The 17,687-nt window shown below is 46.4% G+C and overlaps 1 protein-coding gene across 2 annotated transcripts in view; it reads right to left on the bottom strand.

Moving 5' to 3' along the window:
• SKI (SKI proto-oncogene) overlaps window positions 1-17,687 on the bottom strand; it is a 90,180-nt gene that overhangs the window by 46,350 nt on the left and 26,143 nt on the right. The window lies entirely within an intron of this gene.

Raw genomic sequence — 17,687 nt, 5'->3', positions numbered from 1 at the left:
AAAAGACCACAAAACACGCCTCCCCCGTGGAAAGCTCTCTCCCTCGAGATCCCAGTGCTTTGTCTTTAACCCCAATGTGCACGTTACAGGCTTCACAATCTCACTGCCGTGTTCCCAGGTCCCCAAGGAACCATGTGGGATCCGAGCGGCGCATTGCCTGACGAGTTACTGCTTGGAGCATGGCTGATTTCCCAGGAGGAAGCAGCTCTGAGTAACATGGTTGCATTGATCATATTTTGTTGTAGCATTATTTTTTTAAAAAAACAAAAAACCAGGATAGGCTGTACTGTAAGCTCAGGGAGAGAGTCTCCAAAAATAGAATCACGCAGGGATAAATTACAGATGTTATCTTCCCGTTTAGAAATCTGGGCAGTTTTCACTGTTAAGCTGTGATATGTTATGAGAAAAAGGACCTCGGTTTAATCTGCAACACACTTAACCCCATTACTTAACAACCCAGCAGCTGTAATTGCCTACTGTGTGACACCAGGCTACTGTTAAATTAGGTGGCTTTTTCACGGTTTCATCAGATATTCTAAACTCAGCCTGCCTGCTTACGAGTCCTCCTCTTACTATAATTCATTAGTGACTGTTCAAAGTCCCTATGGCACTGAAAAAGGGACTTAGGAATGTTTTTCACACCTATGACCGTTGCAGCATCCCCATGGTGACCCGATCAAAATTCACACGACAGTTGCACTGTCCCAGGGTCATGTGATCACCTTTTGTGACCCTCCGACCAGCAAACTCCCAAAACCGATGGGGAATTCCTATGCTGGCTGAGAAGTTAACACTCCAGACATCCTAAAGTTACAAAGGTTGAGAAACACTGATCTAGAACTTGGCAACTTTAAGACTTGTGGACTTCAACTCCCAGAATTCCTCAGCAAGCACGGTGCATAGCTAAAACAGAGGTCCCTAAAGCAGAGGTCCCCAACCATTTGGGCACCAGGGTTTCCGTGGAGAGAGGTTTTTCCATTGACCGGCGAGCGTCTGGTTTTTCATCAGGATTGTCCAATTTTGAGCCGAATTGCTCAGATTAACTGTCGCAAAAACACGGGGATGGTTTTTAACAAGTCGATTTCATCCACCAGGATAAGCACTGGTAGGGGGACAATGAGATTGTGACCTGCCAAAAGGCATTATCCAACGGAAAAACGACAAGATGCTGATCAGGAAAGACCGGAGTCAAATAAACACGGTGCAGGCTTAGAAAGTAATATAATGACGCTTACCTGTGTGAGATCCAGCAGTCCAAAGAGAGGGCAAACATCAGAAAAAGAAGGAAGAAAGAGAAAGAAAGAAAAATAGAGTTACTTGGGTTCTCTCAAGGACATCATTTTAAAAACTTAGCCCACGTTACAGCAATTTTAGACCCACAGAAGGTTGCAAAATCCCAGGCAAATGTGAGGAATTCCCAGGATTTAATTAAGCAACAAGAGTTCTTAGAAACTCCTGCTGTTGCAGAGTTTATTTCAATCCTAGTTACCTTAATGAAAGGACTGCCTATAATAGGTGGGTCTGGTAGTTTCTCACGATTGCTTTGGCCAGCCTCCATACTGCCTACCCTTTTAATACTTAAAAAAAAATGGGATATGAAACAGCTTCAGTTCATTGGATGGGCGAGATGCAAAAATACTTGGCCCAAACCCAAAGTCCTTTTTGCAATTTTTTTGTTTTTTTTTTCATGAGGCAGGATGTTCACGCTTTTGAAATTAAAGAGCAATTGAAAAATCAGGCTTGGGGCTTGGAAGCTAACAGAGCCACAGAGTTGATACTATTGAGGAATGCCAGTACTTTAATGTTATCCAGCTTTTTGAGAAGTTAATAGCTCTTCGTTGGCCATAATGTCTATATTGCCCGTTCCAAAAGATCCGAAGGCACATATTAAAATAAAGACACCTCCACGCTGCAAAGGGAACCAGCTTAAACTACAAGGTGGCTGTGTTAGAAAAATAGCAATTATTAGAACAGAAGATTTGGTTTCCATTCTGTTTGGAAGTGTGTGTGTTTTTTGGAGACAGGAGCTCCTCGTTCCCTTCTCGTCCGCTCTTTCTCCTTTAACTCAAGAAAGGGGAGGCTTTAACATCCATGAACAATGGGTTTCAGGAGGCTGTAACCCTCTATTCTCCCCCCCCCCTTCTCTCTCTTTTTCCTTCTGTCCTATCATCTCAGTTCTGAAGCACTTGGGCAAACAAGCCGCACTCTTGCTTAAGTAACCAACAAACATGTCAAAGGCCGAGAGCTATTTAAACCGTGGTGGTGGTGGTAAAAAGAGAGAGAGAAAAATCACAGGGCCCATCTCTGATCCGTCTGGAGGATGATAATGAAATGCGAGATCTGAAACACCCCCACCCCCACCCAGAGAAAGCCATAAAAGTAGAAGTGTGTGTGTGGGGGGGGAGGATGCAAAGGCTGTGACCTCCTGAACTTTGTGGGGTGGGAGCATTTTACAATGGCAGGAGTTGGACAAGAACATCTGATGGGCAAAAGGGGAGGCTGGGCGTGAAAGGGGGACACGTCCGTGAATGGGTGGGAAACTCCGGCAATTCAGAACAGGCCTTGGGGGCCACTTCTGTCACCTCCCACCCACCCACCCCCTTCAGACTTTGGATGTTTCTGGGCCGTGCATCGAGGAAGGGGGGGGTGCTTTGTTGGGTATTGAAAAGGCTTCTTTCTGCTTTAGTCTAGATTGGAACCCTAATCTTCTTCCAGGCCCATTATTACTCCTCCGTCCTGCCCCTCCTGTGCTCTTCATTATACCCAGCTTCGTATCTTCCCACTTTGGCCACGCCGTCCTGACCTATTTTTAATCACCCCTGTGATTGCATTCCCCTTGAACTTTTTTTTTTTAAATCTACTACGCCGAAAAAGCGAAGGAGCGTCACTATCACACTTGGAAACCAGGCTGGCCTTGGGGAATCCCATGTTTGCCTGTTGTTAGCCAAGCAAGATAACGCCAGACTTCTCTGAAAGCAAAAAAAAAAAAAAAAAAACCAGGCTGGTGAACTTTAGTCAGCAAAGGACTGCTTTCTCCTTTCAAGATTTTATTAACAACAAACAAACCTGCCACAATAAAGGCAAGGGAGAGGAAATCACCCAGTCGTCCTCTGGCTGTCAAGCCCTTTTTAATTATGTGTATGAAGCAGGGAGCCACCGCACGGTTTGAGGTGTTCTGCAGATCATGGAGGACCCGGAAGGCCTGTCCTCTTGCAAACTAGCCAGGCAAAATTCCTACCAGGTAAATCACCACCTGAGTTTTGTCTACCTGGGGAGGTGGGGTGGGGGAATGGAGCACAGGAAGGTCCAAGAAGAACCATTAGCACAGTCTTCAGCTAGATGGTTCAGATGGAGCCGCATATTTTTGAATATAAATAGGGCTGCTCGGGGTGTCCCCCCCCTCCGCCCCCCCAAGTAGAATTCATTGGTCATCAGCAACCAAAAGCTCAAGCCACTTTAGAAATGCTTCAGGGTTGAGAGACAGGGACAAGAGGCCTTAAGACCCAACCTTAATTCCCTCTCAGACTGGAGGAAATGGCCCCAAATGAATGGAAATCTGCAAAACTTTGCGCAACGGATTTCTCATACATAAATGCAGATGAAACGGCCAAATGCCTATATGCACACGCACACACCTGCACATATATAAATATACAAATAGTTCAGTGTTTCTCAATCTCAGCAACTTTAAACTATGTGAAATTATTTATATATAAATTCTTTTTCACACAAGGGATTCACCAAGTCCACAAGTCGTAAAAGTACCGAGGTTGGAGACCCCCGCCCGCCCCCCGCTCCTTTTGGGGTGCCTTTCGCCCTGCTGAAAGGTCGGAGAGCTGGCCACCCCAGCAGCAGAGAGGTTGCCCATCCTGGCTTCATCCTGGCTTCATCCTGGCTTGCCTACAGGCCATGTAACCACAGGCTGGAGACTTTCGTGGTTCAGGCGTTCTCGCTCTCAGTCAGGGCCACACCTAGACTCTCTGCCCAGCCGTGCCCTCTTCTGGGAGGGGGGCCAAAGATAGTAGGCACACCTGGAAGCCCACACTCCTTCCTCACCTGGGCTCACCTGGTGTCTGGAGAAGCGAGAGCGCACACCTGGAGCAAAGAAAACAAAACGAAAAGCCGGGGCAGTTGGAACCTGGAGGAAACGTTTCCCACAAGTTACCCTGAGAAGCAAAAACGCAAGAGGGAGTTTCTGATTAAATGGAGGCCAGGAGGCCGGGTGCCAACATGGGCTCCATGCCTTCATCTTTCCCCCGCCCAGCCAAGCCCATGCTAATGTACTTCTTCTGCTGTGACCTGAAAGGACCGCTTCCTTCCTTCCTTGCAAGCAAAGGACTTTTGCCAAGTTTCTCCCGTCCCCGACTCCTCCTCCGGCCAAGCACGCCAGGGGTGGGGGGGGGGCAACCAACCAGAAAGGAAAGTGGCTATAGGCGAAGACGGAAGGAAACCGTCGGACGGGGAGGGGGGCAGGGGAGGGAAGCGCCTCTCTTGAGCAAGAACCGAGGAGGCCCATGATGTTGTGACTGGAGGTCTAAATGGAGAGATTAAGGCAGGGGTTTCTGCGGTTTCCGGCAGACAGTTGTGACTGACACAATGCAAAGAGAAGCCAGCCAGTCTCTCTTCCTGCTTTGCTCAATTTCTGAGGCAGGGCGGAAAGGGCCCTGCTTAGAAAAAAGACGGGGGGGGGGGAATGAAAGATGCCCCACTTCCACCGGGGGGGGCACCTTTCTACCTGCTTGGGGGGCCACCTTTCTACCTGCTTGCGCTAAAACCCTCACCAACAGGAGGGGAGGGGTGCAAAAATGTCCCGAGCCCCAGCAGGAATGGAAAGGCCTGCTTGGCAATGCTATGGCAGAAGCCGAGAAAGCGTTTTGTTTTCCTCTGCAGAACCTCACAGTTAAAAATCACTACTTGCTGTCCACCCACCTCAAAAAAAAAAAAAAGCCTGGAAAATCTGCTTGGGCCTAGGGTCGATTCCTCCCTTTAGGCAAAACATGGGTTTCTGTGGTCCAGCTGAGGCCTGAGGTCTGAATCCCACACATCTGGAAAGCCTGGTGTGGATTTTGAACTGCAATACACACCCTTTTTCTTTCCCCCAGCCCCCTTGCTTGTACCTGGGCTACTACCTTTGTGCTGCTAAAGATTAACAGGATTGAAATGTCAGCTTGGAAAAACGTGCCTAAAGTCAGGTAAAGTTAGGGAGGGGGGGAAAGGTGGGGGATCAGTTAGTGGAATAAATAGCAGTAAACAAAATAATATCAATTTCCAGAGTTGATGCAATCATTTATATTTAACAAACAAACAAAAGTTATAGGCCCCACTGCTAGGAACAAGCAGGTTTCCTCTCTCGTGATGGGGGTAGGGAAACCAGACTAAGATTATTGCAGAATTGTTCTTATCCTTTCTTTTGCAAAAAGAAAAATCAGAAATTTGTAATCCTCTAGGTCCTTTGAATGAAATCTGTCTTAAGTTTCTGAAGCTTAATTCAGAACCACAGGAAAGAAAAGTTTGGCAATTTATTTCCCTCTTGTTAAAAAGCCGGTCTCATTTACAGATAGTCCTCAAGTTACAACGGTTCGTTTAGTGACCAAAGTTACAATGGCCCTGAAAAAAGTGGCCTGTGACCCTTTTTCACACTGACGACCATTGTAGCATCCCCACGATGCCTGTATTTGTGAATTTTTCTTTTTTTAAAAAAAACTGCAGCAAAAGATAACAGGTTTGTCTTGGTTTTAGCAAAAAAGGATTTTGATTCTGCCAAAAAAAGTCTCTCCAGGCAGTTTACAAAAGATTCAAAAGAAGACAAAGACTGGCAGTGAAGCACGGCAACAGGAGATATTTCGAAAGCCCCTTTTTGTGTGAAACCTATGGCATTTGGCATTTCCTCAACCCCGCCTTTCTTTCCTGCAAAATGACTGAAATCGAGAAAAAGGTGTGGCGCTTGAAAGATTAATTTAAAGCCTAGTGCCACAGGTTATCTGCTGCTGCTTCTAACTCCATTCTTAAGAGACTTGGACACTGTGCTGTCTTCTGCTTGGCCTCCTTCTAACAGGCTCTTTATACGGCACAAAGCATAAACAGTCTCTTTTAATAAAGATTGCCTGGCAACGGGATTTTGTGTGTATTACAAACATTTCGGGATGAAAATCCAAGGTGGCTCTCTAGGCAATTGTGAGGGAGGCTTGCAATAATGAAGTCCAGATGTGCAGCTGTACATTCCAGGAAAGACACACTGTAAAACCTGCCTTTGCAAACAGCAACGGTCGCCCAAATTTATGCCGCCAATGGACTGAGGCTGGGTTTGCTCTAGGCAGTCTTAGGGAAACTATGCACATCATTTATTTGGCAGCCTTTTGAGAGGGGTCAGACTACAGTTCCCAGGATTCCCAGCCAGCCTGGGAATACTATCTAGGAACAGGGTTAGTGCATACTTGAGAAGTGCATAATATAATGCCAGATCCAGTCTGAACATGTGGCTGATTGTGCGACAGACAGTAATAATAAACCAATGGGCTCCAAGCACAGAAAACAGAGACCGTTGACTAACTTGTGAGTTGCAAAAACTTTTGATTCGCTTTATCCTCGCCAGGCTCTGCGTGGGGGATTTATTTATTTGTTTTTGCATCAAATCTGGATTTTTGAAAGCTCCATGCTGCTTGCGGTTGATCTTTTCAACTCTGATCTGAAGTTTCATCAAATAAAGGCAGTGGCCAGTGTTACAAACAGCCAGCTGTGTACGGGAAGGGATTCAGACAAGAAAATGTTTTCAGGGAGATCCAAATTGTGGGTTGCTTACTGAGAAATACCTCTTTGTGGCACCGCCTGCATCCCAAATCAGTGGCTATCTCGACTGAGGCCGCTGGGAGCCTTGGAGAATGTTCTCCAGATTTATGTCCCCCCCCCCACTGTTGCAAACACCCCCTTTCTTTGCACTCCAGAAATAGCAGGGCAATTCCTGACAAAATCTGATATTCCTTTGATAAGGTTTCCTTTAATGAAAAATCAAATTACCAGGCTGAAGGGAAAAAGCTAAACATTTCCAAGGATTGGCAATTTCCAGGGAAGCTGATTTCTGGAATTTGTTTGGAGAGGGCAGGGGGCCCAGATACATTGCCAAGAGCCGAGCTGCCTTGTTCTCCCATTAGCAGTTGTGCACAGAGCTGGGAGGGGGTGGGGTGGGGGACAAAAAAGAAAGCATTGAACTTGCTAACTGGTTATTTTTAAAAGGGTGAGTTGGCAACTGTGGCCAACGGAGCCCTGATTTTCAAAACGCTGCTCAGGGTTATCGGTGTGCCTGCAAGATGCGTGATTGTATAAACAGAGCTTTGTTCTCCCAGGTTTTGAACCCTCAAGACCTTTTCTGGGTGCCTCCTCTGGCTTTCCACTCATGTGTGAAGGAAAGGCGAGTCAAAGGAGGGGAGCGAAATCAGACTGGTTTTGAATTCTGTCGCTTCCCCACCTAGACACACGGATCCAAATCAGATCTCCTTTTTTTGTTTGTTTGTTTTTGGGTAGGGGTTTACCAAAAATAAAAAAAAAATGGAAGGATTTAGCTGGACAGGGTGAACTTTTGACCCACCCCATTATAAGACATCCCAGCAAGGGGGGAGAGAAAAAAAACCCAGTGTCTGGAGTGCTGGCCTCACCATTCCTGCTCTTTAAAATGTGGATTGCCACTTTTACAACCGCCAGATGGTCCGGCCTCTTCCTCCTCCACTGCAAGCCTTCTATCATCTCTGCTGACCGTTTGACCTTCCCACCATAAAACGAGGACCCTGCTCTGCCTCGCTCTGCCCCCAGCCACCCCATCCTGCTACCCATTCTCACCCAGGCCCCCCAAAGCAATATCTGAGATAGGGCTGGCCAAAAATGGGACAACGTCTCCACCTTGAGCTTGCAAACAAAGCACCCCCATCTTTTGTGCCCTTGAGAGCGGCTTCCCCCAAAGAGATATACGGGACTCCTTGGAAATAGCCCTGGATTACAGTCGCCAGCGTCATCCATCCCTGGTGGGGGGGACGTTGTGAAGTTGAACGGCAGCCACATGTGGAGGGGGAGAGTCCCCCCCTCTTTCCGCAGACCGTGGCAAGGTTTTAAGTTTGCAGTGCGTGAAGCTGTGGCTTGTAGGTGGGAAAGCCACCTTGACGAAGAGGAGCCAAACGATCTATGAAGCTAGATGAGCGGTTACTAAGAGGCTCGCCAATTTGTTGGTTGTTTATCTGCCTGTCCCCCTCCCCAAAGTCGCACTGTTTCAAGCCCAGATAAACACAACTCAGCCCAAGGGATAGCCCCTCAGATAGGCAGGTCTTTTAGTCACGTAAAAAGTTCGGAAAGTTAACCCAGATACGATCCCGCCCTTCCTGCCAAGCGATTCACCTGGGGCCATTTTGCACCATAAACAGGGTGAGCCCGTAGCATCGACTTTTTACGAACCTTAAAAGTCTCTTCAAATGGACGACGCAGTGCTTTCATTTCCCACAGGAGGCTCACTTAAAGATGCCACCCTGCTGGAAATTAATTCTCACCACCATTTAAAATTAGGGAAGCTCACCTTCAGACAGCCTGATCCAAGCCCACTCTCCTCCCATCTGGGGCTCCGCCAGCTGCCCCGGCTTTTAGCTTCCCATAAGCCAACATGGCCAGTGGGGAAGTGGAGAGAGAGGGTTGAAAGGCAAGGCGTCTGGAGAACAGCAGGTCGAGGGAGGAGGCTGGAAATTCACTCTCCCCCCCCCTGAACAATCCGGATCCCTCTGAACCCCCTTCTCTAAACTTCCTTCCACTGTGCAGATTTCATTTATAAGAACTCTTAAAAGAAAGAAAAGCAAATCGCTTTCCAATGTGTCATCTCAGTTCAGAGCGCAGGCAGACCAACACACTCTCTCTTAACTCCTCTCTTTGCCAGCGTGCCTTCTTTTTCCTGGAGTGCTTCTGAGTCAGGGCAAAATCAGCCCTCCCCCATTCATTTTGTGTCACGCTTTTCCTTCCTTTTCTCTCTCCCCTTTCTTTCTTTCTTTCTTTCTTTCTTTCTTTCTTTCTTTTTGGTAAAGGAAAGTTAATGACCTATTCTTCTCCCACCCAGGATGAAGCCACCACACCACCCCCTCCGCTTTTTGCTTTTTTTTTCTTCTCCTTTCTTTTTCTTTCCAGAAGCACTAGACAGAGGGGTGATTTACAGCTGGGTTTAATTGTGTGTCTCCCCCTTTCTTCCTCCCAGCACAAACATACCAACAAGCCGTAAAGCTTCGTCTGCCCTCTGCACGGGGAGTGGGGGGGGGGGGAGGGAAAGGTGGATGTTTACAGCCCAAACAGGTCCCAGCTTCTGTCTTGGAACGGCAGACGAGGAGGGCAGTTGCACCCAACGGCTTTGAGCCCTTTTCCTTATGGCGCCCTCCCTCGTCTTTTTCATGGGTGCTTGTGGGGAAGGGAAAGAAGGAATAAGGGGGCGGAGAAGGCAGACTTGACTCTGTCTTTCCAAAGACTGTCCGGAGATTTAAACTAGAGTTTCCAAACTGACCGTGAAAATAGTATGAGGTTGTGTGGGGCCCCCCACTTCCTTCAACATTGCTCCCTGCCTGATTAAGGAGGACTAAGGGCTTAGATGATAGCAGCGTTTCGGTATTTGAAGGGCTGTCACAAAGATGAAGGGGGACAAACTATTTACCAAAGCACCGGAAGGCGAACCAACGGATGGAAACCAAGAAGCAACCTAGAACTTAAGGAGACATTTCCTATCAATCAGAGGAACTGCTTGCCTCCAGAGGTGGTGGCTGCTCCATCACTGGAGGTTTTCAAGAAGAAAGAGACTGGACAGCCGTTGGTCTGAAGTGGTGTAGACCAGGGGTGTCCAATCTTGGCAACTTTAAGACTTGAGGACTTCAACTCCCAGAATTCTCCAGCCAACATGGCTGGCTGGGGAATTCTAGGAATTGAAGTCCACAGGACTTAAAGTTGCCAAGATTGGACATCCCTGGTGTAGACTCTCCTGCTTGAGCAGGGGGTTGGACTAGGTGACCTCCAAGGTCCCTTCCCGACTCTGTTAGTCTATGTTCCGAGAGAAAGAACGTAGGACCAATGGCTTCCAAACAAAACTCTAAGCAGAGGCCTGTATGGTTATAAGGGGTAAGCTGAGCGGTAATTCCAGAGACCAGGCAAAATAGCTTTACCCAAACAGATACACATTCCGGTACCTTTTATTCTCCTAAAATAAAATAATTGCGGTTAGTCCAGCAGTTAAGTTTTCTGGAAGCTCAGCTCTCAAAATGGTTCGTCGTGTCTCAGAGAAAGCTAATTTCACCCAGAACACCACGTTTGAAACAGCTTCTGGTTCAGAAAATTAATATCCGAAAAGGTTCCGTTTTGCAGTTTTCTACTTATGTAACTGAAGACGGGGGTCCTTCCCTCCCTCCCCTCCATTTCTTTCTGTAGCTTGTTTGTTTTTCTTTCTTGACATCACCCAACATCTGGTTAACAGAAGGGCTTGGCTGTAGACCTCTTTCCTGGCCAAGCTTATATAATTCAGGTCCTCGCACTAAATCAAAAGAGTGCCAAAGGGCCTAATACCCTTCAAGATTCTTATTAAAAACACAGGAAATTGTTTACTGATTTTAATACGCAGGTCAGCATAATAAATAAGTTAATTGGGGGGGCACAACAGGGACACCTTGTTAATTAAAGCTTCGCGGGCCATCTTTTCTGAAGACAGTTGGACATTTTTAAGAGGGTGCCTGCCAGATTCATTTTAATTTCTGGCCACAGTCAATATTTGGTCTTCGAGTGGGTGTTTTTGGCCTCTTCCTCTTTAGTTCCTCCGGAACGTAAGTCGCCCTAATGTTGACCAGGTGAAAAACGTAGCTTCCTTGCCAAGACTTTACTTTTCGATAAGATTAGGAACTGCCTGCTGAAAAAAGTTCTTGCCTTTAATTCCTTTTGCCAGAAATCCATTTGGGGAGGGAGCCAAAAGAGTTTAGTAATTCTCAGTGGGCTAACTGCCAGCTCAACCCTCTACCTCACCTGCAGCTTCATTTAAGAAACATAGAATAACACAGGGTTGGAAGGGACCTTAAAGGTCTTCTAGTCCAACCCACTGCTCAAGCAGGACACCTTGTCTAGTCTCTTCTCCTCTTGAAAACCTCCAGGCACCCAAAGGTTTGGCTACGGCGAGAGCAGCTGCAAGAAAAGAGGGCAAGAAATGGTTCTTTATTGCTCGAAGCTGAAATTAAATATATTCAACCAAGCTCTATGCCCCTCTCTTTTAACCTGAGTTTGGAGAAGCAGCACGGAGACACATTCTGCGTGGAGAACTAGGATAGTAGTCAAGACAGTCCTACAGGTCGTCCTCGATCTACGGCCAAGATCGAGTCACGTGATCATGGGGATGCTGCAACGGTCGTAAGTCTGAAAGCAGGTCCTAAGTCCCTTTTCTCAGGGCTGTTGTAACTTCAAACGGTCGTGAAGGTGAGGGCGATCTGTATAGGTGCCTACCTGAATTAAGTCCTTCTGAGTGTGGGTGGCTTACGCTAAGCTAAACGGGTCTGGGAATTGAAGCTTAAAAATAACCCAAGAGCTGATAAGGACCAAGGGAAGATCTTCTAGGTTGTGATTTATTTATAATTCCTAGTTATCCCTTGTTCAAACAATGTGGATTGTTTCTCTGCCTTTTAAGTCAAGGTTTCAGAAGCGGTTTTATCTTTGGGACAAACAAAGCAAGGGTTCTGCGGCTTTGTGATTATTGTGAACGTCTACTCTTGTCTCTTCTCCTCTTCTCAAAAAGGCTGCCACAATTTCTAATTGTGTCCTTTTCCCTTTCCACCTACCTGCCGTTCTTGATCGTCACCTTCTGCCTAAGACTCCGGCATAAAACACCCTAGCGTGCATGCAGTATTACCGACACACACAGGCCTGTCACGTGTGGACAGGTTCCCATGTAATCCTCTCGGAAGGAGGGCTACAGAGAAAGCAAATCCCACAATTTGGAATTGCAAAACATTGCCCCGGGGAAAACTGTTTGCAAAAAGGGAATATCAGCTGCATCGACTGTGCAACATTTGCGTGGTGTAATCCTGAACCAAAACCAAGAAAACAATCTGCTTTCTCCCCCCCCCCTCTTTCTTCTCCCACAACCCCAAGGAGGAAGAAAAAGAAAAAAGAAGGCAAGAGATTAGGGAGTCAACAGTGAGAAGGACGGGGAAGTTAAACAGGTTTGCAAAGGGCACAGAAATTAGGACTGTTGCGTGGAAGTTACATTTTACATTTGCCAAAATTTTATTTTTCCCCCCCAATAAATCCTCACAGCTCTTGATTGCCTCTATTGCAATATTCTTCTGGGGTTGATGGGACTGATAGTTCAATGCATTTGGCAAGTACCAAAATCAAGAAAATATGCCCTAAGATGTACTGCTAGCCATGAACTTGGATGGTCTCAAAGGTTGATTAGACAAACTCATGGAGACATAGCCAACTGATTGCAGGTAGCCTTCAACTTATGACCGCAATGGAGCCCAGAGAACTTATGTTGCTAAGCAAGACAGTTGTTAAATGAGTCTTATCTCATTTTATGACCTTCCTTTCCACAGTTGTTAAGTGAATCCCCATTGATTTTGCTGCTCAGAAGGTGGCAAAAGGGGATCACGTAACCCCAGGACACTGCAACCGTCATAAATACGAGTCGGTTGCCAAGCTTCTGAATTTTCATCACGTGACCATGGGGATGCTGCAATGGTCTTAAGTGTGAAAACTTGTCATAAATCACTTTTTCCCCGGTGCCGTTGTAAAGGAACGGTAGCATTGGGATCTAATGAAGCCAACTAAAACTTAACAAGAGCATATAAAAAGAGATGTAACAGATGGGAGTGAAATTAGGAACAGTGTCTAGAAAGAAAAGAGAGAGAGGTCGCAGCTAAGACTAAAACTATATATTTATGCATGTACTGACTCACAGAAGTGGGGGAGGAAAAAATGACAACCTGCCACATCCTGGAAAAAAAAAACTCACGATGAGCAAGATTTCACTTTCCCCAGAGAGTGCAAGCAACCGGGTTGGGTTTTTTTTTTAAAAAAAAAATATGCCTAAAAGCAACATCCCATTCTCTTTGTTATTCATAAATTTGGAAATTCTGAATGTGTGGAGGATCTGATCTACAAAAGACTAAGATCCTGAGCAGCTGATTTCTCATGCAGAAAGTCTGCCTTTTCCACTTAAGAACAGAACAGAATGACAGAATCGGAAGGGACCTTGGAGGTCTTCTAGTCCAACCCCATGCTCAGGCAAATGGCTGCCTAATCTCTTCTTAAAAACTTCCAGGGTTGGAGCTTTCACAACTTCTGGAGTCGAGTCGTTCCACTGGTTGATTGTTCTCACTGTAAGGAAATTTCTCCTTAGTTCTTCTAGGTTGCTTCTCTCCTTGATTAATTTCCATTCATTACTTTTTGTCCTGCCTTCGGGGTGCTTTGGAGACTAGCTTGACTCCTTCTTCTTTGGGGCAGCCCCTGAGATATTGGAACGCTGCTATCATGTCCCCCCTCATCCTTCTCTTCATTAAACTAGACGTAACCAATTCCTGCAACCGTTCTTTGTATGTTTTAGCCTCCAGTCCCCTGATCATCTTTGTCGCTCTTCTCTGCACTCTTTTTTCTAGAGTCTCCAGATCTTTTTTACATTGTGGCATCCAAAACATGCCAGAAACCGGTCTGTGCAAACGAGCGAAGCCCCATCTGTGGGATGCAGGCAGCACGTGAAACCAGGCCCCCTCCCATCCGCAGAAAAACCTCTCTCCGCGGAACCTGTCCCTGGTGCCCAAAAGGTTGTGGGGGCCGCTGCTATAAAATGTGTAAACCCTGCCTTAGGTACTGGCTTGTGGGTGTACAGGAATATAGAAATGGCCTTGAAGACATTCAAGGGTTCTTAAGTAAATACCAGCTTTGCCCGTAAAGCAAGAAGGGAGTGAAAAAAAAAATCAAGGCTGACTCATCTTGATTCTCCTTGGTATCAGGTGGGGGGAAAGATTCTACAAGATTCTTTCAATTTTTTTTCTTATTATACCTGAAGTACTAAAATACATTTCCAGTAATCGAAACTGTTTCCTGAGTGGCCTACCTACCTGGCTTTAAGAATTAATTGAAGTCTTTTATGATTTTTAATTTCAGAACTGGGGACCACAGAATAGAGAAGTTGTCACTTCCTTTGAAGGCAAACCAAAGAAGTTGAAGAAGTCTTCATAGCCACCTGCCTTTGAGATCTTTTCAACTGCCACGTTTACCTAACCTACTTGACTTGGTAAGCCACAAAACAAGCCATATCCAATCAGATTGTCCCTGACCAAGTTGAGCAGGCCGATGTACATGCAGCTGTAGGTCTTTCCCAAGTTTGGTTCCAGTAAGCAGGTGTGAACACAACTCTCCTCTATCTGTTCCTCTGCTCAACACCCCGGACGCTAATCCCTCAAGTATTTCCTTTTTAATTACAGCCCCACATGCCAAAGCTTCCTTCCTGATTTTCATAGCTAGCAAGTCCGAATTAACCCGGCACAGGTGAGAACTTGAATCTGCACCCAGTAGTAGCAAAGCTGTGTATGGGAGCAATCCCTTCGGGGTTTCTAGCTTGAGGCGGCCGAAGCACAATTAACCAACTGGTAAACATCTATCTCACTCTGTGAGAGAGAGAGCGCCTGTTACGCGTCCCAGCTTCTGCCAACCTAGCAGTTCGAAAGCACGTAAAAATGCAAGTAGGAAAATAGGGACCGCTCCGGTGGGAAGGGAACAGCGTTCCGTGCGCCTTTGGCGTCTAGTCATGCCGGCCACGTGACCACAGAGACGTCCTCGGACAAGCGCTGGCTCTTCGGCTTTGAAACGGAGATGAGTCGGAAACAACTAGCACGCATGTGCGGGGGAACCTTTACCTTTACCTTTAAACATCTATCTACAGAGAGGCTCAGCAAAAGTTTTATCTATTTTAAGGTTTTGCTGAGAGCAAATTTTTCAGAGCAAGGCTTGGCCTTGCTAGCCATTCCTCCTTTCCTCGCCTCTTCAGAATCTCTTGAGCCACTGTCCCCCACCCACCGTGCGGCAGAAACATTTAAGGAAACTGGAGGAAAGCATTGCAAGAGAGCCGTGTGGGAAAAGATTGTCCAAGTCATCCCACATCATAAGCTTATGGCAGTTCTGTTAAATGCACTGGGAAGAAGGGGTGGATCAGCTAAGGGAGCGTGGGAAGAGTTGGGAAGCCACGAAAGCAGAGCTGTAGAGAGAGTGGGCGGAGCTTCAGAAGAGGATGAAGAGATGGGGAAGATTGGTAGGCTACATCTGGAAGTTTCTGTGTCTTGAAACACTGAGCACCTAATTTGAATAGAATTTGAACACCCAATTCTCACAGTACTGTCTTATGTTGAAGTATATTTACCCAGGTTGTGTGGCCATGGTATTATTGTAATTATACCTCTAATCTTCTTTACTACCCCCTCTTATTGGTATCATTATTATGATTATTATTAGTCTGCTGCTTTGCATGTACACTGAGAGACACCAGAGACAAATTCCTTGTGTGTCTAAAACATTCTCTCCTCTTCTCTCCTATTCTATTCTATTCCATTCCATTCCATTCTTCATTATTCTATTCTATATTCTATTCTATTTGCTCTGCTTTACTCTACCTTATTCTACATATGCCACTATCCCTCCACTCACATTGAGTTGGGAGCGACTCATCAGTCCATTAAAATCCATCCAAGTCATCCACCAGAGGTTAGTTACATCAGCCCTTCCCTTGTAATATGGACAAGGCCAGGCCCCCAACTCAGGCATCCCCAAGGGGTTCAGATGGGTTTCAACACGGAAGGGGAAAAATGCACACAACATGCGCTTCACTGCAGAATGGACGCAGCAGTTGTGAGCTTGGCCTCCTGTCTTGAACAGAAACTCCTCACAAGCCTTCCCAGACACCCTCCTCAAGGGAGGAGACGCAACACACAAGCGGCAACTCATCACCGTTGCCCGAGATGAACTTTCCTCGGTTTCAGAGGCCAATGTGCAAGTCTCTGCAAGACCTCAAGGGCCAAGGCAGCAAAACTAAGGCTCCTTTCACACAAGTTGAAAGTAAAAATAGCTCAATTCGTGTGTGTGGGGGGGGTGTCAGGGTCAAGCGCTTGCAAGCTGCTATGTGCTCTTTTCTCTCTACTATCTCCAATCTCTTAGGAGGAGACGTGCTTCCTAAACCATGGAAATAAATAAATAAATAAATACGGAAGGAAGGAAGGAAGGAAGGAAGGAAGGAAGGAAGGAAGGAAGGAAGGAAGGAAGGAAAAAAGAAAGAAAGAAAGAAAGAGCCCAACGTGCGGCCTCAAACAAGCCATATGATGGATTCAGGTAGGAAATGAAGCCATTGTTAAACATGTGCAGAGGTCTGCAAGCTTGACAACTTTAAGACTTGTGGAGTTCAGCTCCCAGAATTCCTCAGCCAGCAAGTTTTAAAGCATATCCTATCCTATCCTATCCTATCCTATCCTATCCTATCCTATCCTATCCTATCCTATCCTATATTTCGTCTATTCTGATTCTACTCTAGTCTGAGTATTCTAGTGTATTCTGAGTCTAGTCCTGTCTATTCCCCCCATCTTTGGAAGAGGGGGACAACTGGACGCCAATTCAGCCACCTGCCAGCCATCTTGGGAGGTGTTCCAAGAAAACACTGCCCTATCTGAAGTGGCAAGGGGGCAGGATTTTGGCCCTAGGTTGGGGGGAAAAAAAGTCTTGCTCTACTGCGCCACCTTCTCTAGCCAGCCCAGGCTGCCTGCCGTGTTTTATGGAGTGTGTGGCACTGTTAAAAGCCAGGAGGTTCAAAGCGAGGGTTAGGATTCACAGGGACACGCTGGGAGTAAATCCCAACACACGTACACACCCAGCGCCCGAGTCTCAAGCCCCTGCACGCCAGAGTGGCCACAAAAAGCATTCCCATTCAGGCTTGACCTTAATTGCAAGCTACTTCCAGAAGATGCTGGGACACAGATGGGAGGAAGTGCTTTTTTAAGGATTTCAAGGGAGGGAGGGAGGGAGGGAGGGAGAGAGAGAGAGAGAGAGAATGACAGGGTACAAGCACTGCTCTGTAGGTAATTAAATTAATGGTTTAGCCTCCAATGTGATGTTTTAATTCTTTCTTCCAGTCAGGTTCAGACATTGCAGAAATGGGGGGGAGGAGATGGGGGGGGGGAAAGAATCTGCACCCTCTGTTTATTGCCCCTATCTGTAGGCAAGGTCAGAAACAGGCATGTTTAAGCTTCCATTTCCCCCTCCCCACAGTACCGAAACAGCACAAAACGAAACCAGATGCAGCAGCCTGAGCTCTTGATCTTAGACAACATATAATGCTGCCGCACTTATTCTCCCAGTGATAATTTAGGTGCCAATAAGACGTTAAAAATAGGACACTGCTTTCAAGAAGTTAGCTCCACTTAAGGGACTGCAAAACACACACACACACACACACACACACACACAGACTGACTCTTGATCCAGATGGTATTTCAATCTTGCAGAAATTCTCGGATGGTGCAGAGAAAGCTCTACTAAACCCTGAGGGTGTCTACAGGAAATACATACATATATTTATATCAGGGAGCAAAGAGGACAAGTACAGGATCCTTGGTATTCAATGATGATGAACAAGAAAGTCACTGTCGTGTTGCACAAACAAAGTG

The sequence above is a fragment of the Vipera ursinii genome, assembly GCF_947247035.1.
Source record: "Vipera ursinii genome assembly, chromosome: 17".
NCBI lineage: Eukaryota > Metazoa > Chordata > Lepidosauria > Squamata > Viperidae > Vipera > Vipera ursinii.
This window is presented reverse-complemented; position numbering and strand designations above follow the sequence as displayed.